Source organism: Vigna unguiculata, chromosome 4 (genome assembly GCF_004118075.2).
Source record: "Vigna unguiculata cultivar IT97K-499-35 chromosome 4, ASM411807v1, whole genome shotgun sequence".
NCBI classification, from domain to species: domain Eukaryota; kingdom Viridiplantae; phylum Streptophyta; class Magnoliopsida; order Fabales; family Fabaceae; genus Vigna; species Vigna unguiculata.
This window is the reverse complement of record NC_040282.1, coordinates 14,812,290-14,837,828: the sequence shown is the minus strand read 5'-3', so window position 1 is coordinate 14,837,828 and position 25,539 is coordinate 14,812,290. Positions and strand designations below refer to the sequence as shown.

Here is a 25,539-nt window from a genome sequence, read left to right as displayed (position 1 = left end):
TGGTTAGTAGAGATGATGAGCCTTCAATTTGAGTAACCAAAATCAGAAATTTCAAATGCATAGTAACGATTATTTTATGAAGAAAATGGTGTACTAACAGTTAATATAGTGTAAAAGTTATCATTAAATACATTTCACAGCATATGCAAAAGAATTTTGAAAATGTGAAACAAATTAGGACTCATACAAGAGTTGTTGAGCATTGTTAGTTAGATTTTTCTTTTGTTTCCTATAGGTAAAGGAAAACAAAATGTTTTTCTATTTCGCTATATTTTACGTTTAAGGTTTTGATAAATATTAGTTTATTAATACTTTTATATTAAAATTAAAAATTGTCAATATAACATTGAAATTATAATTCCATATTATTGTAAGTATTATTTTAAATTTTATTAAAACTATGTAAAATGATCTGATTCATTTTATTAAAATCTTATTTAATATTTTAGTATAGTTTGAAAATAGACATCATGTTATGTTGCTCTTAATACACATAAACAATACATCAAACAATTTACATTTTTATTACATTTATATGGAGCAAAATTTTGGAACAAAAACACTAATGTACAAAAGGAAAAAAGTGCAAAATATGGAGCAATCTATTTTCGTTGAAACCAAAGAAAAATTAAATACTTAATTGAAAAAACTTAAAACAACTTTATGTAAAGAATTTTTTAAGTTGAATTATTCATAGTAACCGTTAATTGCTCAGGCATGCAGAAATGAGAAACACTGATGTTGGACAATTTTCCCTATTGCACAAAATTGTGTTTTGCCATATTAGCAAACCATGGGAGAAGTGTTGGAAAAGAGTCTTCTATTAAGTTGCAGCATCTAAGTTAAACATATTGAACGTTTTTAGAGAAGATTGAGCTCACTTTTTCTCCACCCTCACTGGCTTCACGGAAAAGCCCACCTTCCTATTCATTTGATGCAATATCAACTAGTTCTGGCATCATGCAAATGCTTGAAAGGGGAACCCCATCAAAAACATTTTTCATCACTCGAACACTCAAACACAAATGTAACTTTTACAGTCGATTAAGATTTTGAAATGAAAGTGGGAATACTTTTACAGTAGTTTCTTTCAAGTCAATTCTCTTACATTTTCCATGTTTCTTAATACTTCTAGAAAATTTTCAAGACTGTGACAATGCCAAAGTTTGAGTTGCTCAATAGAGGTTAGTTTGATTGGAGGAAAACTCTTGAGCTTGGAGCAACCTTCTACATCTAAGATTTTCAGTTTTTTCAAGAACCTAACTGAGTAGTGAAGTGAAGATAACTTTGGACACCATCGAAATTACAAATTTTCCAAATGTGTGAGACAAGATACATTCGGTATCTGTTTTAAATATCGACATTCGTCAAAATTTAAACTTGTCATATTCACAAACTTCTGCACATAGAGAAAAAAAAGAAGAAAATCAAGAAAGTAAAAGAGAATTTATGAATATAAACATAACAAGGAAATTAAGTCAGTCAACTCTAGTGATGTAAACTCACAGTTGGTAACTTGAATATAACAAGTTTTTTTCGATGAAAACCCTATGGAAAATTCTGTGAAGGATAATTTAACAATTCCATCACTCTCAAAGAATTAGGGAGATGTCTTGGACCTTTGGAGAATTGACCATTTCTGATAATAAGTGTTCTGAGATTTTTCATCTTGTTGAAGGCATTTCCAACCCATTCTATTTCCATTTCTTCTAACGAAGGGAAATCCATGCATATGGTTTCAATCTGACCACTTCCCTTTCAACAGAAAAATCATTAAACAACCACAACACAAGATTCAATATTAGGATTTCGACAAGCATAGATAGAGAAATGAACACATTATAAAGCATACAATACAAGTAATCTTATAATATTTAAAAGGGATAGTTCCAAGTTAAAGATGAAAAGCCAAAAATGCACATGAATGAAACTTATTCACCTTATTGTCTTCTAAAACTTGAACTATATGCTCAAGGAACCATTACCTACTACGTTTCCCAGGCTCTTTGGGTGATTCTCTCCGCACAATTTCTCTACCCATGTCTTTTATCAAATCATGTAGGGTCACTTTATCATCCAAACTAATCTTTATGAGAGATTTTTCAACCAACACATCAATATGATGTTTAATGCTATGACCATGATGAGCACCAAGTATGTTTTCATCCTCCACCAAATCATAGTTTTTGAAGGTACAAGCAGTGTCAAGAAAAACACTTTATTCATTTTCCTCCAAAGCATCATACTCACTGATCCTGGATATCCATTTTAGGAAATTTCTTGTACTGATCCAAACCACACTTCCATTGTTCTATGTTTCTTCCAAATATGTTGGAACCTATTACTTCCAAAGCCAATGGAAGGCCTGAGGCATGGGTTACTGTTAGATTTAAAACATCCTTGTAACTTGGATCAAATTGTTCAAACTTAAAAGCTTTCCAAGTAAGTAATTCAAGAGTATTTTCATCATTCAATTATTTAACCTCGAATGTTCTTTCAACCCCATGACATTTTAGCAACTATTTGTCTCGAGTTGTTCTAATGACTCTACTGCCTAGACCAAACCAATGTGGTCTTCCAACAAGTGCCTATAGTTGTTCCTCTTTGTCAACATCATCTGGAATCAAAAGAACCTTCTTTTGCTGTAGCCTGTGCCGTGTTACAGAAATTCCCTTTTTGACACTTGTTAACTTAATTTCTCCAATTGTTTCAGAAAGAAGGTTGCTTTGGAGATGCAGTAACCCATGTTTGCTTGAAGTTTCTCTCACGTTTTCAAGAAAACATAAAGCTTCAAAATGATCAGTAATGGAATTATAAACTGCAACAGTAAGTGTCGTTTTCCCTACTCCACTAAATCCATGAAACCCTACTATGTGGACAACATCATCAGATCCAACATCTAGAAGCATCTTTACTTGTAGCACCTGTGACTTTATCCAACTAGGTAATTTGCAACATGTAAAGCAGCACGGTTAATCTTGCTGCAGACAATCTCAACAATGCTCTCAATAATATTCACATCTTTCCCTATTCAATCATACAATTTAGTCAAAAGTGAAGTTGAACTCTTTATAACATGCTTTTTCAAAGTTTGTGGTCCAAATTTATCAGTATGAAAAGTTTTAAAAGAAAATAATGGGAGAGGAATGGTGTACCCATATTTGAAATGGTAGCCAGACAAGCTAGCCACTTGATGTAGAGTCATCTTCCATATCTCAAGCTTTTTCATGTTGTAATAAGAATTCAACTTCTTTTCATGATGAGCTAATGCCTCTCCAAAAGTACTTCTGTGGTGTCTCACATTAGAAGGGTCAACTCCATAAAAAACTAGGAAAACCAAGTGACCCTTATGCTTAATAAACTTGAAGATGTAATCAAGTTCATTTAACTAGAAGGAGGAAGATGCATAGTTTTGAGAGATGACAATGATGAAAATTTTGGAGTTTTGGATTGCGTTCTCAAGTTCAAAGGAAATCTGGTCCCCTCTAGGAAGATGGTGGTCATCAATGAAGTTATGAATTTCTCTATGTCAACACCTAATTTCGTCCGGATGACTAAATAATAAGTTAAATAAAATAAAAACAATTTTTTAATAATAATAACTTTATTTTTCTTATTTCCTAGACAACTAATTTAAATTTATAATTAGCAAAATAAACGAAATAGAAAAAGATAAGAAAAATATTTTTATAGTGAAAATAAGTTTTTAAAAGATAAACAAAAAAAAACATAAAAACAATTTTTATGACTAAGAATAAGAATGAAAAAGTTTTATAATAAAAAATAATAATAATATAAATTGAAAAAATAGTTTTTTAAATAATCAAAATTGTTTTATAAAATAAATTTGAATTTATAAAAGAATGGAAAAAAGATAACAGTAAAAAAACTATAAAAATATTGTTTTAATATATATATATATATTAGACTAATAAGTATATTAAAAAACTAATAAAAATAAAAGAAAATAAAAAGATATATATAGTTTCTACTAAAGAAATTGAAATTGGAATTAGGAAAAGTAAGAAAAGTTTTTTTTTTTCAAAGTGGTTATATTTTACCGTTATTCATATTTCCTGCCAATTTTGTTTTGAAACTTTTTTTGTAGAAAATACTTATAAATTTTGTTATGAAAAAAAGATTTGCAAGAAATTGCTGCCAATTTTTTTGCAAAATATTTTGTATAAAACACTTTTCGCAACAAATTTTGTAAGAAATACTTGCAAATTTTATAATTTTGTAGGAAATAATTACCCACGAAGGAATTACCTGCCAATTAAATTTCTTAGAAAAAATAGCAGGAAAAAGTCTTTTCTTGCAAATTTCTTTAACAAATTTACAAGAAAATTCCCATGTAATATGAGAATTTGTAGTACTGTTATACTCCCACAATCTAGATTCTCTCCCAATTTCTCTCAACCTCCGCATACAGTTAATATCTTATACAATGATAAAAAAAAAGAGAAGAGAGGTCTCAGGATCTCATGATCTCTTACGCTCATCCCTCGAGTTCTTTTATCTTTTCTCCACTTCATTAAAGAGAGATTTTTTTCACACAACACAAAAGAAGACATTTCTCCTTTATCCACTATCATCTTCTTCCCAAGGTCAAAAATATCTTTATTGGATCTCACTCTCATCACCCTCCATTAATGATCATTCTAGAATAACTCACATTAAGGGATCATACACCTCGATACCAAACACAAAGATTAAGCACCTGAAAAATACTTCTAGGGGCAAAGCCACCAAAACATAGAGCTTTAATAAGATAAGAGAGATAGCTTTGAGAAGATAAAAGAGATACACTTGCAAACATTGTTTTGATTTTGAAACACTACTAGAAATTTTTATATTTCTTGCAGAATTTTTACAAAAATTTGTAGGAAAAGTGTTTCTTACCATTTTTCTTACAAATTTTGATCGGTAGGTAATACCTTCGTGGGTAATTAATACCGTGAAATTTAAAATTCGCAAAAAATTACTTGCAAATGTTGTTACAAAAAATATTCGCAACAAATTTTCTTACAAAATAAAATTCGCAGCTACTTTTCTTGCAAAAAAATCAATTTAAAAAATGGCAGGTACTTTTTCCTACAAATTTAAATTTTGCAAGTAATTTTTTTGGGGTTTTCAAATTCGCAAGTAATATTTTCTGTGAATTTGTAAGAATGTTTTTTCTACAAATATTTTTGCAACAAATTCCGTAAAAAAAGTAATAAATTTAAAAAATATATATAATTTTTTATTTTTATATTATTTTTAAATGACAAAACAACTTATAAATGAGTCATATTTAGTTATTTTTATAGATGAGTCATGTTTAATTATTTTCATATCGGCTAACTTAAAATTAAATAATCCTTAATTTTAACATTTATTATTTATGAGAAACAAACACATCAAACAAGTTATACATTTCTATTATTCCAAATGTAGTTATTTCTATAACTTTTTGTCTAACATTTTTTGTAACTACTTCCGCAGTACAAGAGATGTTCATAAATGAATGTAACTCACCGTAAAACAGTTTCTGTATCATCCAACAAATTATCATATATAATCAATTTTTTAATTATAATTTCTTAATGATTAACACTATAAACAACTTTTTTATATTAAGAGTACATAGTAATTAGACTCTAATCGTAAATAAATCTAACATAAATTATATATTAAGAAAACACAATAATGCGAGTTTTGTCTTCATTTCGAACATAGCTCCCTCCAAGTGTTTGAACCAGATTTGCATTCTTCTATGTGACCATTCATGCCATTCCAATAGCAGCAGACCTACTTTCCTCTTGGGAGCATTGTAGAGTGAGCAAAGTCATGAAGAAGGAGTGAAAGTAAACACAAGCAAATTAACATAAATTAATAAATCAAAAGAAATATTTTCTCTTGCACTACAACATCAAAATGAGTCTCCCAATTCCTATCTGAAACCTATTAATGTAGAACATAAGGATTGATTATTACCCGTCAGATAATATATGGATAAATTTTTTCATAAACATTGTAAGAGAAGAAAATAAGAAAAATTTCTAAGCAATAGCTAGTAAAAAAATTTATCATTAATGCATCAATAACAATATAAATTTCTCCAGTATATACAAAATCAATCAACACTTGACACTTGGCTCTGTTTTAGATAGATATCTCCTTTTTTTCTGGCTTTTATTTCTATTACATTCTACAGATTAGATTCAATGATGTCTAAATCTACTTATATTCTCTCCCATAGTGATTATATCAAGCATTCATGTTTTATCAACATTACAATTATTGCATAAACATCACGTAAACATTTTATACTTCCTTGGCTAATTAAAACATGTAATTCAGAATCATAAAGGAAATAGTTTATACACAAAGAAACTGTGTGTTAATCATTGCATGACTGATTATGTGAAGTGTAGGCTTTACTGACTTAAGGTTACCACTAGATGTGAATCACATAAAGATTAAAGAGTATTGTAGATTTTGCTGCATGAGACAAATTCTGTACTTTGAATAATTACCGTAAAATATAAGAGGAATCAAAATTAGTTGCCAAACCACATCTCGCTTCATAGTTGCATATGAAACTCAATGCAACAAAAATGTTTGAAACGCAGTGTAGCAAAAATAGCCTTCCCTCGCACCATAATATGAGTATCCCTTGACATTGTTTTTCTGTTGACTCTTCTCAAATACTGTGAAGTTGAGCACGACATTAGTCATAATCAAAGGCTCAAATACTCTAACATACTCTGCCACTAATTCAAATCGGCTAGGAATGCACTGAAGCTTAGTATCTTTGAATGACAGGATCTTCAAACCAACAATTATAAAAAAACAAAAAAGTAAATAAAAAGGAACCAAAATTTTCTACCATCTCTCAAGATCCTCCTAGCTTCTCTCTTCTTTCCCATAAACACACTACTCTTCGGCACAATCTCAATGACCACCGACGACAACCCTTGCAAACAATTACAATTCAGCCATAGGAGGCAAAAACCTAATCACTAACTAACACTCATGCACATAAACCGAAGAAATCCATTGGATTAATTAACAAACACGCAATTACTAATTAACATCAAAACCTTAAGATCGCAGCGAGCATAGAATAATCTGGTGAATTCGCAAAAGATCTAAACTCTGCAACACGGAACACAATAATTAAACAAAACAAAAAAATAAAATCATCCAAAAATAAGAAATACGACGAAGTCCAACGGTGAATCTGAAGCTTCAGATTTTAATCGGAGGCGAAGAGAGGGAATTGGATCCGAGGAAAGTAAGTTACCTTAATATCTGGACGATCCTTGAGGAGAATGTCATGGTTGCGTTCCTCGGGGAGAGCTCGTACCAGAGGCCAAAAGAGTCGTCCTGATCGAAGTCTTTGAGTCTCTCGAGCAGAGCTTGCAGCTGCAGAGAAAACGTCGTTGCCTTTGAGTCCCACCGACAATTTCCTCATTTCTCAATCACTCTCACATGCTATCTCTCGATTCCATTTGAATTCAGATCTCTATATTCGATTTCGATTTAGAGCTGAATTGTGAAAAATGAGTAAGTAAGGTCAAGTGTTGCTGTTATAGTTGGTTTGTTACCAAAAAAACAAAAATAATCGATCATTTAATTTATTTTGTTGCGAAAAAATATCATAGGAAGACGATAGATTTCTTGCAAATTCTAAAATACCATAAAACTTATTTACGAATTTCTTTTTCTAAGAAAATATGCATGATAAAACTTAAAAAATCTGCTGCTTTTCCTGCTTTTTTTAATTCCAAAAATAAAATAATAAATAATAAGTAAACTACAACAAGTTTTGTAAGAATTTTTGAAAAATATTTTTGCCTCAAATTAATACTCATATCAAAATTTATAAATATTTTATGAGTAAAAGTTTTCTAAAAAATTTGGCAAGTAATATGAATATTTTAAATAGTGAAGTTCCTGCAAAAGAAAATTAGTACTTTCCTGCCAAATTTTATAAAATATTTAACTTTTTCTTACTAATTTAAATTTGCAGAAAAATTTGCAACAAATATAAATTTTTTATTGAATTTTTTTAGAAATTTAAATTTGCAGGAAAAAAAATCATATAATAATAAATTCATAACAAATTTTGCATGAAATTCATGTAAAAAAAAATTTAGAATAACTTTGGTAGGTAATTGATAAATTTCTAGTAGTGAAAAGAAAAAATCATCAAACAGGTGTGAAAAAAATCCAGGTTTTTCTTTCTCCTTCTATATTTACTTGTGATATTTATTATGAAATCACAGCACCGAACATATTGATTATTTTTTCTCTTTTTTCCTTCTCTTACATTGAAGCTTGGACTCGTCATGGCACTATATGTACATTTTCTAATTATCATTGTTTTTATGAAATTGTCTCTTATAATGTAGGTTTGTTATGTCAAAAGAAATTGTTGGTTATGTAATATGCGAAATCTGAGATGAGCTTTATTGCCAATAATATTAGATGAAAGATGCATGTGTGTGGGCATAAAAGGTGTCAAAGAAACATAAACCTTATATGTATATATAAATCTCTGCATTTGAAAGCTTCTTTTGGTACATTAGTTTATTAATCAAAATCTTTTATACTTTTTCCTTAATTTTTTTTATCGGAATGCGAGTGTTGATTTTAATGGGTAATATAATATGTTGCTTATATTGGATGTTTCAAAATAATGCACAAGATACACACTAAACATGAATACTTGAATAAAGAATTTTGAGATAGTTATTGAATAATAAATATGTCTAGACATTAACTGAGAATTTTTTTTTGTGATATTCTTTTCTAAAATACATATATAATATTTTACAAATATTATCAATTATTTATTTTGTTTTTTATAGATAAATCGCATAACTTTAGTTATCATGTTGAGCCTCAAATTTGCTTGATAATTAAAATTTCAAATTTCTCATTACTTATCATGTTGGGTCTCGTACTTGCTTGATAATTAAAATCTTTCAAAATATTTTCATAACATCAACTATCATGTTAAGTCCCGGACTTTCTTGATAATCATTATTTTCATTATATTAATTATCATGTTAAGTCTCAAACTCATTTGATAATAAAAATTTTCATATCATTGATTATCATGTCGAGTTTCAGACTCACTTGATAATCATTATTTTCATAGTTTTAATTATCATGTTGAATTTCAAATTTACTTCATAATCATTATTTTCATAACATTAATTATCATGTCGAGTCTCGAACTCCCTTGATAATCATAATTTTCATGACATTAATTATCATGTCGAGTCTTGGACTCACTTGATAATCACTATTTTCATAACATTAATTATCATGTCGAGTCTAAGACTCACTTGATAATCATTATTTTTCATAACTTTAATTATCATGTCAAGTCCCGGACTCGCTTGATAATAATTATTTTTCATAATTTTAATTATCATGTCGAGTCCCGGACTTGCTTGATAATCATTTTTCATAACTTTAATTATCATGTTGAGTCTCGAACTCGCTTGATAATAATTATTTTTCATAATTTAAATTATCATGTCGAGTCTCGGACTTGCTTGATAATCATTTTTCATAACTTTAATTATCATGTTGAGTCTCAGACTCGCTTGATAATCATTATTTTTCATAATTTTAATTATCATGTTGAGTCCCAGACTCGTTTGATATAATTAATTTTCATAACTTTAATTATCATGTCGAGTCCTAGACTCGCTTGATAACCATTATTTTCATAACATTAATTATCATGTGGAGTTTCAAACTCGCTAAATAATCATTATTTTTCATAAACATTAATTATCATGTTCGTACTCACTTGATAATCATTAGTTTTTTTATATTTTTTAATTATCTTTTTGAGTCTCGGACTTGCTTGATAACTAATTTTTACAACATACAAAACTTCTCTAAAATAATTTGAGTTTACAAACCCTTTCATCTTTTTCAAACATCTTTTATTTAGAACTATGTGATCCCTGATTTTCCATTTTGAATGGAAATATGTAAGAGCGAGGTCAAGTCCTTGTCGGGTTTACCTCCCAAAAATTTGAATTTTTTTAAGATCTTTATCCAAATAGTTTTTAAGAACTACGTAACTTTGATTCTTCATTGCGAATGGAGATACGTAGAAGCAAGGTCAATCCTTGTCGGGCCCAACTAAAATTTTCAACAATATTTTCTTTACCAATTTTTATTTGTTTGTCTGTTTGATTTTTTGGGGGAAAACTAATATTTTAAAAATTACATTAAGTTTGCATATTTAATTAAAGGAAACCGTTTTTGGACGGATGTTGTGGGGTGCTAATACCTTCCCCACACGTAACTGACTTTCGAACCCAAACTTGGTTTCGAAGACTATTCTTTTTAAGTTTTTTCTATAGTTTTCCTTAATAAACTATGGTGGCGACTCCTATATTATTTTAAAATGATTTTTTCGCCGTCCCGTCATGACCCTGGTTGCGACACTCTATAACAAAGAGATTTGTAGAGATTTCTTGTGAAACCTTGGTGAGTATATTTCCCTCGAAAATTGAGGAACACATCATATAGGAATTTGTAATAGAGGGAAGATAGAGATGATTGCATGGCATGAGAAGTGAAAAGAAAGGTATTAGGAATTCTAACCATGAATGATATATAAGAACACAAGTTTATAAACTATTAGTATTTGTCAAAAATCTAAGGTAAGTTTGACGTGAAAAAAAATCACAAAGTAAGATACAAGGGTGATGCATGGATTATTAATTTTGGGCTCCCTAACTGCACATGTCCTAATTGAGATTGGTTTACTACTTACCAATCTATGAATTGTGTTGTCGTCCTTATGAGGAATAATATGTCTTGTAAGGTCAATGAAGTCTTGCTAAAATTAGAAGTGGTATCCTCATAGTGAGTTTGGTGAAAATATTGAAAAAAAATGGTATCCTTTCTTACACTCCTCCAACACGTCACCGAAACTCAACACTTTTTCAAAGGGCTAACAATGGGGGGCTTAATCTTAGTGAATTGGGTTTTGTGCCTTATACGTAGCAGAATCTCACCAGGACTCAACCTGCTTTCAATGAGGAAATTGGGGAGATTCGAACGGTTACAGTTGGGAAGTTGAAAGGAAGGTGGGGTTCTTGTGAGAAAGGGACTAAGGTAAAGCTGCAAAATTTGCCTCTTGTGCTTACATAAGTTGAAGAATGATTAAATGGATCTCTTCGTTTAAAATATAAACTACATTATGACTAACCAATACTACTAGATTTCATACACTTGAGCTTAAATTTCTCATTTCATATTTGAGCTAAATCCATAAGTGCACGACTTCTGATTTTCTATGTCAAATTAAGAGTCATTTTTCCAGGAAACAATTTCTTATTTCAAATATTTTTATCAAATTCGTGTTATGAGGGCACGATTTCTAAATTTATGTATTAAATTGAAAGTCGTCATACAACAACACGACTTCTATGTAAATATAGTTAAATTGAACTACTTTTTGTCTATGACTTTGGATTTAAAAGAATTAAAATTGTTTGCAAATAAGTTGTTTTTACCACCTATAACTTAGAAATAGTAATAATTTTAGAATTTGTCTATTTAGAAATTTGTATTCAAAGGGGCGCCCATTTGGTAAAAGGACTGACACCTTGGGAAAAATTGTCTTTTTTGAACATTGTGCATATGGGAAGTATACTAGAGCCAAGTTCGGTATGGTTGATTATATTCACTCTGTATGTGGAGCTCTATTTCTTTTATCATCAATAAAGAATATATTAATGAAACAAAAAATGTTTCATTTAAAATATACACAAGAAAGTAGAAATAAAAAGCAAAACAATAAATTCTACCCTTCTAATCACTAAGACTTTTCAAGAAAAGGGTAACTTAAAAAAATAAAACAATAGCATGATCTTACATTATATGTATGTTTTGCCAAACATATTTATGCGAAAGAAAAGGTATAAAATTCTCTCACAAGATGCATAATGAGAAAAGAAGAAAGTGTAAAACCAACACTCCAACCTACAATATTAGAGCTCTTGACTTTTTAGTCAGAGAATGATTAGGACAATATGTAAGACTTGATTAGATTTAAATAATTGGTATTTCTACCTTCAAACAAAATAACCTAAGGATTTTATGCATAAAATTGGACAAAACACCAATTAGGGTATGAAAACCCAGCTTTTGGGACTTTATGTGTAATCTAAATCCAAGCTTTTACTTTAGCTAATTTGAATACCTCCTCTATATTTGGCACAAAGGACCTAAAAATGATATTGTTCCTATGTGTCCATATTGCCTAGACTATAGCAATCCACATACACTTCCAAAAATTGTTATTTTTATTGGTTAGCCCATGTAGCCAAAATTGTTGGAAGTGATTTTTTCCTATATTATGATGTGTTGTGACAATTCTGTCCATTTGTCAAACATATTCCAAATTTTCTCTGCTAATGTACAATTAAAGAATAAGTGTTGAATTGTTTCTTCTCCCCTCCCACACATGACACACTCACGACTTATGACTATTGTACGTTTTCCTAACTCATTCATAAAAATATCAATATGTGATTTCTCCCATTCGAACCATTCTCTTCGCCATTCCAATTTCCATTCCCAAGACCCATTGTTGCAAAAACCCATTTCCCTTATTGTTGCATTCTTAGAAAGAGATTTTGCATATAGCCTTGGATACTTTTCTAGAAGAGTGACCCCACTTAGCCATTTGTCTTTCCAAAGCAAGATCTTATTTCCTCTGCCTTTATACCAGGAAATATTATTATCAAACCAATTTTCTCTTTGTATCTTCTTATAAGACTCGAGAAATTAAATAATAAATAAATATTTATTTAATATAAATGCGGGTAGTAGAATCTTTATAGTATTTAATGCGGGGAGTTATGATAAGGAATAGTAATAGCTCAAGTGGTTGAGCATGTGGATGGTGTGGAGAGGACTTGGGTTTGAGTTCTATATATGCCACTAGTATGTTAATTTAATGGTTTAATTATTTTGCATATATGCTTGACCATTGAGCGTGATAATATAATCATATATGTGTATGAATTATCACGAAACATGAATGGGTTGGTTGATTGTGCATTCACTTGGTAATTATTGTATAGATGTGAAGGTTCAGAAACCCTACCTGTCATAGGAGCAACTGGAAAGGTTAGGAAACCATCTTGTAATAACACTTAAATGGACATTAATCCCATTTTAATGTAATTTTCGTTTTTATTAAGTTAATTAAATTTGGGGTTGGATAATGAGAAAGGAGAAGGTTTAAAGATAAAGGAAGAAAGAAAACTAGGGAGGTAACTGGAAAAGAAATTTTGAGAGCACTAGGCTGAATTTAGAGAGAGCTAGTGAGCGTTGGTGTGGAGGCAAGGGGTTGGAACCATTTTGGAGCAAAAAGAAACTCTAGAAGGGCTTTTAGAGCAAGTAAATCCATATTAGGGGAGTTGCAATTGTATCTTTTATTTATTTCGATGTAATTACATGATGTATGGTTGCAATTGTATCTTTTATTTATGATTGAGGTCATACCTAACCAAATAAAACATGAAAATGTAATATACTCGGTAGTTCAACCAAGGTCGTCTCTCAATGACCAACCTCTCATTCAAAGCCTTCCAGAATTGCAATTCAACACAAAGGGGGTTGGTTTGGCAGATTCAGTTTTAAACAAAAAATTAACAAAACGTAATTGCAAAACTTAATTAAACAAATTTCAAAACGTAATGATTCCTTGATTCAACTGAAATTTCACCAATCATAGATTACACAATTAATTGTTCTATCCAATTTGCTCTCATGAAACTCAAAATTAATCAAGTGATAGTTAACACGAGTTAAATATGCCATTAAGCCAAGCATACTTCAAGCAATTGACACTCACAGATTAAGCATACTATGAACAACCCACACTCATTAAGCATGATTATAAGTCACTTTAGGTGCAAAAACACAAAATTAAGATTGAGCATCCATCAATTTCATATTTTTCCATGAAACACAACTTGAAGAAGGGAAAACCAGAACAGAAATTCAAAACGAACAACAACCTCATAGTTTCATTTCAATTTCTTCAAGGTATCAATACCAAAACCTTAGCTAGACATGAAATTCAAAAAAAGTTGGGTGGTGCTTCAATGGTCTCAAATCACCAAAAAAAGAAAAACCTTAAGTGGGTGTTGTCCTAAGAACGTGAAAACAAGAATGGGGAAGAAGAAGTGGCTGCCCTCACCAAAAATGACCTAAACACTCGTGTTCCCCTCAATTCTGCCTCTCCTATTTACAAAAATGTCACTCAGGGCTACAAAATTACAAAACTATCATTCTAGTCAGTAGAATTACAAAAATGCCACTATACGCTAAAAATGTTTGCCCAATGACGTGGACATGCTGATTGACATGGCGTAGATGTGGCAATGATTTGGAAATCACGTGGCAACTCTCTCTTGACCTTTTGATTACATCCAATTTAGAGACAAAAATTAGACCAATTAATGCCAAATTACTCAAAATTTGGAATAATGACCCAATGAAGCTCAATTGAGGAAAATGCCCTAACAAAAGATAATTAAGCACTAAAAAAGCATCAAGAATGGCACAAAAAGGCAATGGGATAAGGGAAAATAATGACCCATCATATGGGTGCATTGGGTGTTTTCTTTGTCTCTGAAAAATTATGATTTCGTTGAGTTTCTGGAAAATTTCTAGAAATTGCCTAGCGACAATGATGGCTTTCCAGGCGACTCATGTGATTCAACCCAAAATTGTGGGTTTTGCGTAGAACCGCCTAGCGGTGAGGAAGAATTGCCAGGCGACACGAACACGAATGGTTCGATTTCTACAGTTTTTGGAGTTTTGTGATGTTTTTGAATGCACTAAAATTCCTACGCTTGTATGTGAATGTTTATGAATGTAAATTTATTGAAAATTGCTACTGTCAACCTTGATGTTATTTCAAAGAACTAGAGAATTCTATTTATAGTCATTATATTGTGAATATCAGCCTAACACACAAACAAAGTATCATGAACGAATTGTAGCTTATTCACCTCTACTTCATTCTTTCCAACCTTTATTCCTTTTAGTTTATTTTTTTTAGCCGCTTGCTTAGCTAATCAAGCCAGACCTTTTGCCACAACTAAGAATAAAAATGGGGCTAATGGGTCTACTTTATTTTATCAAAAGATAGTGTTATATACTTATCGATTTTCATTGAAAATTATTTAACAAAAGTTTGGATTTTTGTTCTTACCCACAAGAATGTTGTCTTTCCCACTTGTACAAAAAGATTTAGCATATTTGAACTAACAATGTTTAGATTTTTGTGAAGGTCAATTTAAAGATAGCTTAAGAAAAAAAATTTTGTAGAAGGTATGATTAGAATTCTAATGTTGGATTGTCAAAAGAATTCTGGCTAAAGCAATCTATATGGATTCTTTGTCGGTGCATAGTAGATTGTTGATATGGGTGAGAAAATGAAGTCTCTTAACAAGAACCAAACTTGGTAACTAGTGAAACCTCCAAAATGATGGTTGTAAATATTCTTTAAGAAGAATAAAGAAGGGTCACCTAGAGTTGAAGTAATTGGATACAAGGACCATTTAGTTGTAAGAAGGTGTTAGTCAAAAGGAAAGAAATTGACTACAATAAAAATTGTTTTTCTTACAAATGTGGGTCATTGTTTTTTGTTAATTACGGATATGGGTTCACTTTTTTTTTTAAATTATGGATAAAGTTAATTAAGTTGTGCTAAAGTGACAACTTTATTTGAAAGAAGTCATGCTCGTTATGGACAACCCATGCAACTGAAGTATATACCAATAGCACAACTTGTGTATGCATGATGAAGTCATGAATGTTAAACACGACTTCAACAATAATTGTCACTAAAAATATTTTAAGTTATTGCTAGTGGCGGAACTTGACCAAAAATTTTAGGGGGGCCAAATTATATTTGTTATATATAAATTATTATTTTTTAATTAAAAAATAATAATTTCTTTTAATAAAAAAAATTAATTTCTTTGCATCATTTTTTTTTTGTTCAAAATAAGCACTCATGACAATAGAATCCAAACAATATAATAATATATATGAGAGAGTAACATAAAGTTTATCATCAACAATAATATATAAAAAAAAACAAAAGTTACCTTTATTCAGAGTGCTCATTTACGCTCTTTCAATGCCTTAAAATCTTCAATAATTGAATCAGAGTTGAAGCTAGTTGCAATATCCCTTTCAATATAGATTATCATAGTGCTTGCTAAAAATTCAGCCTCCATCTTATTTCTCAACTTGTTCTTGATTATTTTCATTGTAGAAAAAGATCTTTCAGTTGTAGCTGTAGAAACTAGAAGAGTCATGATAAGACGAAGTAATCTATCTATCAAGTAGTAAACTTTAAACTTTTTTGTTGTTGCCAAACATGTACATAACTCTTGCATTGTTGATAAATTCAACAAATTTGAATCTTGACGAGCATCAATAATGAAATGTTGAAGTTGAAAATTCAAATTAATTTTTTCTTGCTCATTGAAATCCATGGGATAATATTTTTCCACAAGAGTGCAAATTTTATCAATATTAAAAGCTTTATAAGCATCCTTAGGATCCAAAACAGAGCTTAGAATTAATAACTCCATTGCTTGGTCATTAAATCTACAATTTAACTCTTGTAATTGCTTATCAATAGTAACAAAGAATATTTCAACTTTGAAATAATGCTCCACTATAATATGATCCTTTTGGGGACGAGAGCGTCCTTGCCTTGCTACATAAGAAGCCCCAAAATTAGGCATCTCATAAATTTGATTTGGTGGGTATTGCCAAATTTGAAGACGCTTTCCCAGATCACGTTCTAAAGTATTTTCAAATTCATTATATGTAACTTTAGGAACCTTAGAGAGTTGTTTTTCGTTTTCTTCAATATTTGGATTCTCATAAAATTTCTCAAATTTAGGTGACGTAGATGCATTTTTTTCATCTGCATCACAAGCCTTCCTCTTGAAAAAAGAATCAATTCTTTTACTCTTTATCATAATTTTTCTAATATAAATTTTTCATCTCTTACCTATTTACAAAAAGATAAAATTATGAATACCCCAAATTAAATCTTAAAAGCAAGACTCAATATTTTAAGAAAACTAATAACTTCTAAATGATTAGCTTCCCTTACCTTAGAGTAGATTCCTAATATTATTCTCCCCTTATACAACTTCAAAGCCTAAAAAAGCTTTATCTACACAAAGAAGAGTTTGATCAACAATTAAAGCATGATTTTATGATCTCTAAAACAGATAGAGATATGCCTAGAGCGTAGAAAAGCCACATACAAGAGGGAAACATATTGCTTGAAAAAAGAAGAAGGAAAAGATGAACTTACTCAAAAGAAGAAATTGTTCGGTTCAGAATGTTCCTTAACTCTTTAGTTTTGTCGTAGTGCAATTTGATTTTGAAAATAATAAGGAATTGATGGTGATAATTGAGATGGAAATAAAACGAGAGAAAGAGATGGAGGCACGAAACAGAGAAACCAAATAAAAAATTATAATAGAGAAAAAAACGTGATTTTTAAATTTTAAAAAAGATTTTTCAAACTAAATTAATATTAATAAGGTAATAATATATAAATAAAGCAATAATATATAAATAAAGTAGTAATATATAATTTTTTTTTTAAATATATAGAAAATAAAATAAAATAAAATAAAAATAAGATAATATAAATAAAGTAATAATTTATAAATATTATTTTTTAAATATATAGAAAATAAAGTAAAAAAAAATGGTTGTGGGAGTCGTGGCTCCCCCTTGCCACTTCATTCTTCCGCCCCTGGTTATTGGTTCGATTAAATTTGATTTTGTTGAAAACCTTTTAACATTATATTTGTGCATTAATATTTTAAGTTATCCTTATTTTATTAAATTTTAATATTTTTAAAATGTTGTAACTCATGTATCCAAAAATAAATAGAGATGTATATCTAACTTAATCTATAGTAATACTTCCTTATTAGAATTGTTATTATTATTTTAATTTTTATCAACTTTGATATATGTCATATAAAACAATTTATTAAAAAAAACATGGGAAATCAAACTAAATCCATGTTAGAAAACATACAAATCAAACTCTTTTTCAAGGCACAACATAATCTGAAATCAACGGATTTAAAACCTATAACCAAAAAAATCTTTAAACTAATAACAACAAGGAATTTCTACCTAAAAATCTCATTGTTAATTTTAATTAAGTCATAAAACTTGGTTAAAAATTTATATTTTATAAGTCATTATTAATAATAAAATATCAATTACTTTTGTTTATATTCACTACTTAAATATAAATAAATAATTTTTTTATTTAGTTATAATATAAATATTACAAAAATAAATGAAGTATTTCATTTACCATAAGAAGTCAGACAAATTCATATATCATGAATTCATTATATGCTTGCAAAAATATGACATTTTTAAATTTAGAATCTATTTAAAAAATAATATATGATCATTCCAACTTATATAAAAATGACAACACAAATTCATCAAAGGAAGAAAAAACTAAGATAAAAGAGCCCATCTTAAATTGGGCTAAGCCCATCAAAGTTGAACTTGTACACAAAAACGATTCAAACCCTAATTCACATAATTGTTGGGTGCGGCCGTCTTCTAGTGCATTAACAACTAGTAATCTAATGCTATAAATGCACAAGAAATGGAGAGCAACAATAGAGTACGAGAAAATTCTTACATACTTGTAAAGGTTTCTAGAGAGCGGTGTAGTAGTTGTCCATTTGATGTTGGTGGAGAACTTGCAACCCACATATAGAGTGCATGGAAAGGAAAAAAAGTAAAAAGAGGTTTTCATCTCCATAGATCTTCCTCAAGGATGATTAGGGTCAAATTGTAACAGTGATTGGTGTTTTACCAATCATTCCTGGTTTTTTTTTCTTTATCTTTGACTCTTATTTTAATGCACTTTCATTTACTTTTTAATTTTCAAACACATTCATTTTTGAACAACAAAATTTCCATGCGTAAGATTTCTTAGTAATTATTTCCATGCGTAAGAACAAAATTCCTGGTTTTGTAAGTTGTCGGTAGAAGTACAAGATGGTGGGGAAAGAAACAAAAAAGTGTGTATTTTATTATTATCACGATTTTTTTTCTTGTCATTTTAATCATTCTTATGTAATTAAGTTTGTTTCTTGTGTAGGTACCCATAGTTATGAGTTCACCTCTTTTGTCGTAGTCTTTTAATTTCTAAATAAAATGAAAAGTAAGTTGATTTATGGAGTTTGAGGGGACTGTTGAGATGATTCAAATACATGCATATACCTACTTATTATATTTTTGGTGAAGAGTTAAAATGAATATTGATTTTGGTTAGAAACTCACATTGTTTCTTTGCACAATACTTTTGTTGTTGATGTATTTAATATGCAAAGTTGTATCGTTTTTTCCCTTTACTTTTGACACTTTTTATAAAATTGAAAACAATGACAAACATTATTTGTTTTTATCCTATATTTGTCTTTATCTTATATATAATTTGTTTCTTTAGATAATATGTAGCATCTGCTCAATATTTATCCCCCTTTCTTTTAATATCATTTAACCATTTTTATCCTTAACTAAATTATTAATTTTATTCTCATATTGAAATATCAAATACGAAATCAAGATACAATCTATTCTATGTTTTTCTTATGTAATATAGAATATCTCAATTCCAAAGAAATGATAAAATTAACAATATTGTTCTAATTGATATTACATATTTCAAAATTTTAGGTAATTTACTCACCTAATATCACACACACACACACACACACACACACACACACACACACACATATATATATATATATATATATATATACATATGCATATAACAGTTTTTGAAGTCTAACGCATGTTATAGGTATAATGGTGAACCGTACATCCTCAACCATTTTAACCACTTCATGTTGTCGTTATCATCCTCATCACAGGAATCCTCAATTTCACAATCCACATGGAGAAAAAAATAAACATTATTTACCAAATTGTGATCATGAATCATTATTACTCTAAAGATGACCGTGTGAATTGTGTCATTGAGGATTTCTGAGATGAGAATGATTACGAAAATATCAAGTGCAAAATTAGTTAAGGATTGAAATGTAAATCATTAATGCCTATAACATTGTTTTAGATATATTGGTAAAGGTCATGACAATGAACTAGTTTAAAAGAAGACAAAAAGTTTTACATGTATGTAAGTTGTGTGGATTTTTCAAATTAGGAACTTATACTTGTTGAAGTAGAATATTTCATGAATCCTTACAATCTGGAAAAGGAGATTCTAGTAAGTGAATTTGGGAGCGTAGGAAAGAGAAATAAAACATCTTAGTTGGAAAGACATTCATAAGGACTATATTACTGGCACAATACCCATAGTTATGAGTTCACCTCTTCTCTAGTAGCTTTTTTTTTTTAAAATAAAATGAAAAGTATGATGATTGATGGAGTTTGAGGTGATTGTTGAGATGACTCAAATACATACATATAACTTCCTATTATATTTTCAGTTATGAATTAAAATGGATATCGATTTTGGTTACAAGCTCACATTCTTTCTTTGCACAATATTTTTGTTGTTGATGTATTTAATATGCAAAGTTGTATCCTTTTTAGCCTCTATTTTTGGCACTCTTTATTAAATTGAAAACAATGTAAGACATTATTGGTCTTTATCATGTTTATAATCTGATTTTTGAGGTAATATGTGCTCAATATTTATCACCCTTTCTTTTAATCACATTTAGACCATTTTATCCTCAACTAAATTATTATTTTTATTCTCATATTAAAATATTAAATATCAATCACGAAATCAAGATACAATCATTATTTTATGTTTTTTTTAATTTTATGTAATATAGAATATCTCAATAACAAAGAAATAATGATAATTAATACTAATATTAAATTTTAGCTAAGTTACTCACCTAATATAATATATATATATATATATATATATATATATATATATATATATATAACTTTGGATATAACATTTTTTAAAGTCCAGCACATGTTATAGGCATAATGGTGATCGCACATGCTCAACCTTTTTCACCACTATCATCCTCATCACAAGAATCCTCAATTTCATAATCTACATGAGAAAAAATAACCATTATTTACGAAATTGTGATTGTGATTCATTATTACTCTAAAGATGACCATGTGAATTGTGTCATTGAGGATTCTTGAGATAAGGATGATTACAAAATATCAAGTGCAAAAATAGTTAAGGATTGAAATGTAAATCATTAATGCCTATAACATTGTTTTAGATATATTGTTGAAGTATAATATTTTAGGAATACTTTTAATTTGGAAGGGAAGATTCTAGTAAGTGAATTTGGAAGCGTAGTAAAAAGAAATACAACATCTTAGTTAGAAAAATGTAAGACTCGAGAAAAATTAGAATAAAGAGAAACATATGGAAAAAGCAATGTCTTGATTTTTTTTAATTAATTATTGATCTATTTAAATTATTTATTTTATAAAATTATGATATATGGAATAATTAATTAAGTGATTTAAGTTATTTTTTATTTATTTTAATTATTTTATTTAAATATGAAATATGGAATGTATGTGCGTATAAAGTAATAGTGTGTAGTGTGTTGTGGCTAAGCATATAACTTAATGGTTGTTGTATGTATGATGTGTGTAAGGACGTAGGTTCGAACTTGGTCACTTTGAAAGTGTTTGTTTTCACTTGTTTTATGATTTTTTTTTTTCTCTCCTCATTATGTTTGTGAATCACGTGCCCTTTTAGTTGCTTTCTTTCTTTCTCTTTTTTTTTTTTCTTCAGTGCAGCAGCGAACAATGATATTATTATTCACGTGATTTCTCCTCAAATAAAAGAAACAAAGATTAGTGATTGCATAGCGGGTTCCAGTTTTAATTTGGTGGTGCAGGGTGGGCGGTAGAAGGGTAGTGCAGTGTTTGCACTCTTTTGTATTATTCACAAACATGTTGCTTGATTACCATGGGTTTCATGCCATGTTGCTTTCCTTCTTTACGTTTAGGTATAGACCACATGAAACCCTTTGTTTCACTCATCAAATATAGTATTCATGTTGCTTTCACTCACAAATTGATTGGCCATGCATTTTGTAACATCCCGTCCGGATATTACTAATTTTTAATAAAATGAAGAAAATAAATAATAACGTCGCATTTAATAATACTTCATTTCCCAAAATGCGGGAAATTTAAACTTTTATAAATGCAAATGATAAAATTGAAATCCATAATTACAAAAGTGGAATAATCCAAAATAAGTCTCAAAAGAGTTTATAACTTATTTCCAATAACAGAAAATATAAATAAAGATAAAACTCCCAAGCTATCCCCTCTCTGCAGCTAAGCTTCACCAGAACCACCTGCATCAATATCATCTGCTCACGTGTATCGCGTACATGATCATCGTCAATCACAAGCAGATATGGTGAGCTTAACAGATAAAGCATATAAAATCACACACACACACACACACACACACACACACACACACACATATATATATATATATATATATATATCGGCAACACATCCATCCCAAATGAATTCCATCTTTTAAATTCATACTACCTGGCCACAACCAGGTTATTCGTATTCTACATCTTCTAGTGAATACTTCAAGATGACTTGCTGCCATACCTATCGGCCACAACTGATAGAGCACGTGTAGAAACCATTGCTACAGATCATACACCGTAACGCCAGGTGGAGTTCCCAAATGCGAACATAGTTCGTAACGTCCCAAGACTACCAAACTCATCAGCAACCTACTGAGAAGGGCAATCTATCTGGACCCATCCGTACTGGCCACAACCAGCACACTCACACCGGCAACACTCGCCAACCCGAGCCACAACTCAAGCGTTCCTCGTGTTCATCCGCCATCCCGAGCCACAACTCAAGGAATACCACGTGCTTAACCCCTATCCCGAGCCACAACTCAAAGGATACGTTTCGAGCCACAACTCAAGGAACACCAGCAATCCCACCTTTGAAGCATCACCAAAAGCCTCGTAGATCACGCCTACAGAATCAACAGCATCAATACTGCTATAGTAAAATCACCTGGCGGGGGACACGTACCGCCAGGCACTGCCCGCTTCCAAACCGCCTTGAAGGTATGATGAGTCGAACCTTGGCTCACATTCAATAATTAAATTTTTGGAATTTAATATTATTTTTGCGCCTAAAATTTATATTTAGTTGCATACTATATTATGGGATATTCTTGAGTTTAATAATGCAACTGTAACTTAATTTAGGTCCCAAAGATTGTAATTAGTGAATATTTTAAGTCATAAAATAAGTCTCAAAATAAGAATTATGGAGAAAAATAGTTCTGGTACTAAATGCACCCCCAATACTCATGTTTACACCCCCTTTTTCCAATTGAATTATCTATTTCTAAAAAAGGACATTTCTAGAGCTAATTGCATCCCATGTTTTCAGGTTTACACCCCCTTCTGCAATTGGACTTCCTATTTCTTTTCTGCACCCCTTCTTTTTAGTAACTTACACCCCTAATATCACTTAAACTCTAGTCCACCAGATTGTGCCACGTGGCAATCCTCCACTTACTAAATTAACCAATTAAAACTTTCCACGTCCTCAATCCCCCACTCACTAAAATAACCACTCATAGATTGCCACATCATCAATCCTCCACTAACTCAAATCACCAATCAAAACATGCCACTTCATCACTCTCTCTCTCCTTCACACAACGAAAACCCTAACCTTAATTTCCTTCTTCTCTCTCTTCCGCACCAACCCACTCCGTAGCCACCACGATCACGTCCGGCCACCACTACACATGTCGGAAAGCAGCCGCCTATCGTGCCCTCGTCAGAAACCTCGTCACCGTTGCTACACCAGTGGTTCACGATAACTGCATCGTCTTCTCCGTGCCTCCCGAGCCACCACCGCGTCTCCTCCATCGCGCCACTATGAACCAGTCACCGCGTCTCCTCCATCATCACAAAGCTACCACCGACGCACTCACACCGGAACCACAACCCCCATTTTTGCATCATGTCAGAAACACCATTATTGCGACACTAGCGAGACCTGCAACAGCCAACGCGAGCGTTCTCACGCCCCCATCCTCTCCCCTTGAAGCCACCATGCGCGACGTTGTCAGCCATGGAAGCCACACGAAGGTCGTTTGCATGAACCAGCAAGGTCATCTTCTTCCTCGCTGCAACAAGCTCCGTCCTCCACCCGAAGCCATCATGAGTTTGCACCTGCAACAGTAGCAGTGCTTCACCAACACAAATCTCTCCTCCCTCTCACACTGCCATCATGCATACGAAGGGATGAAGCCATTCACGCATCTGCGCGCAAGTTCTAATCGTCACAAATCTACACTTGTTCGAACAAGACTGAACACCACCACACTGTCACCGTGCGCCTCGTTGAAAATGCATTCAAAGTTGTAAGACCCGTGAAATTAATTAATTAAACAATTAATTAATTAATAAATGTGAGTAAAACGAGCCTTTATGGCATTAATTGTTGGTTGGTGTGACGTGAAAAAGTGCTAGCTCATGTGGTTGAGAGTACTTTGATTATGTGTGAGGACTGTGGTTCGAGTCCTATGTATGTCAATTATGAGTTGTTATTTTATTATTAATTTTTAATAATATGTATGAGTATGGGATTGATGATGTAAACTGCTTTTGGTTGGAGGGTATCACCAAGTGTGAGTTGGCATAGTAGTTGTGCTATGGCCTTATGAGTGGAAGGTCACGGGTTCAAACCTTGGTTATTAGTTGTGATATGAATGTGAAGGGACAAAGAAAACCTAGCAGAAGGGTAAACATTAGGTGCTGAAAAATCATCCAACTAAGGGGCTTGAATAACCATTAAGCCCACACTTAAGCAAAACTTGTTTTTTTTTTTTTGCATTAACCCACCTTGAGGCAATTATAAAAGGCAAAATTGAAGTGAAAATAGGGTTTCTGCATTTGGTTATTTTGCCTATAGTGAGGAGAGCGAAATTTGAGAGTGAGAGACTGAATTGAGAGTGCGAGGACTGAGTGAGAGAGAGAGAAAGAGGTGGAAGCAAAGAATTTGGTACACCAAGGAATCCCTAGTCTCTTCGCAAATTCAATCAAGAATTCAGGTTAGGGGGTTGTCCTTATGCGATTAAGTTGCTTCACATGTGTTATGGTTTTTGGGTCTGTGTTGTTCAATATATTACTGGTTGGCACGAAATTCGTGTATGTTGTTGGGAATTGGATGTGTAATTGATTGATGTTGTGCCAATAATTTTGCAAAGCATGATATTATTGGTAATGAGGGTTTTTGGTAATGAATGGAGGTGGATATTTAGGTTTTGTATTTTGTGTGGATTGAATGAGTATAAAACATGCTTCTGGATTTGATGTGCCATTTCATTGTATCGATCGTGTTTTAGAAGTGTCTTGGTATTGGTTTTGG

The 25,539-nt window shown here is 31.0% G+C and overlaps 1 pseudogene; it reads right to left on the bottom strand.

Annotated features, from left to right (window-relative positions):
* Positions 1–1,303: 1,303 nt before the first annotated feature.
* Positions 1,304–10,587, bottom strand: LOC114180535 (annotated as a pseudogene).
* Positions 10,588–25,539: the final 14,952 nt, after the last annotated feature.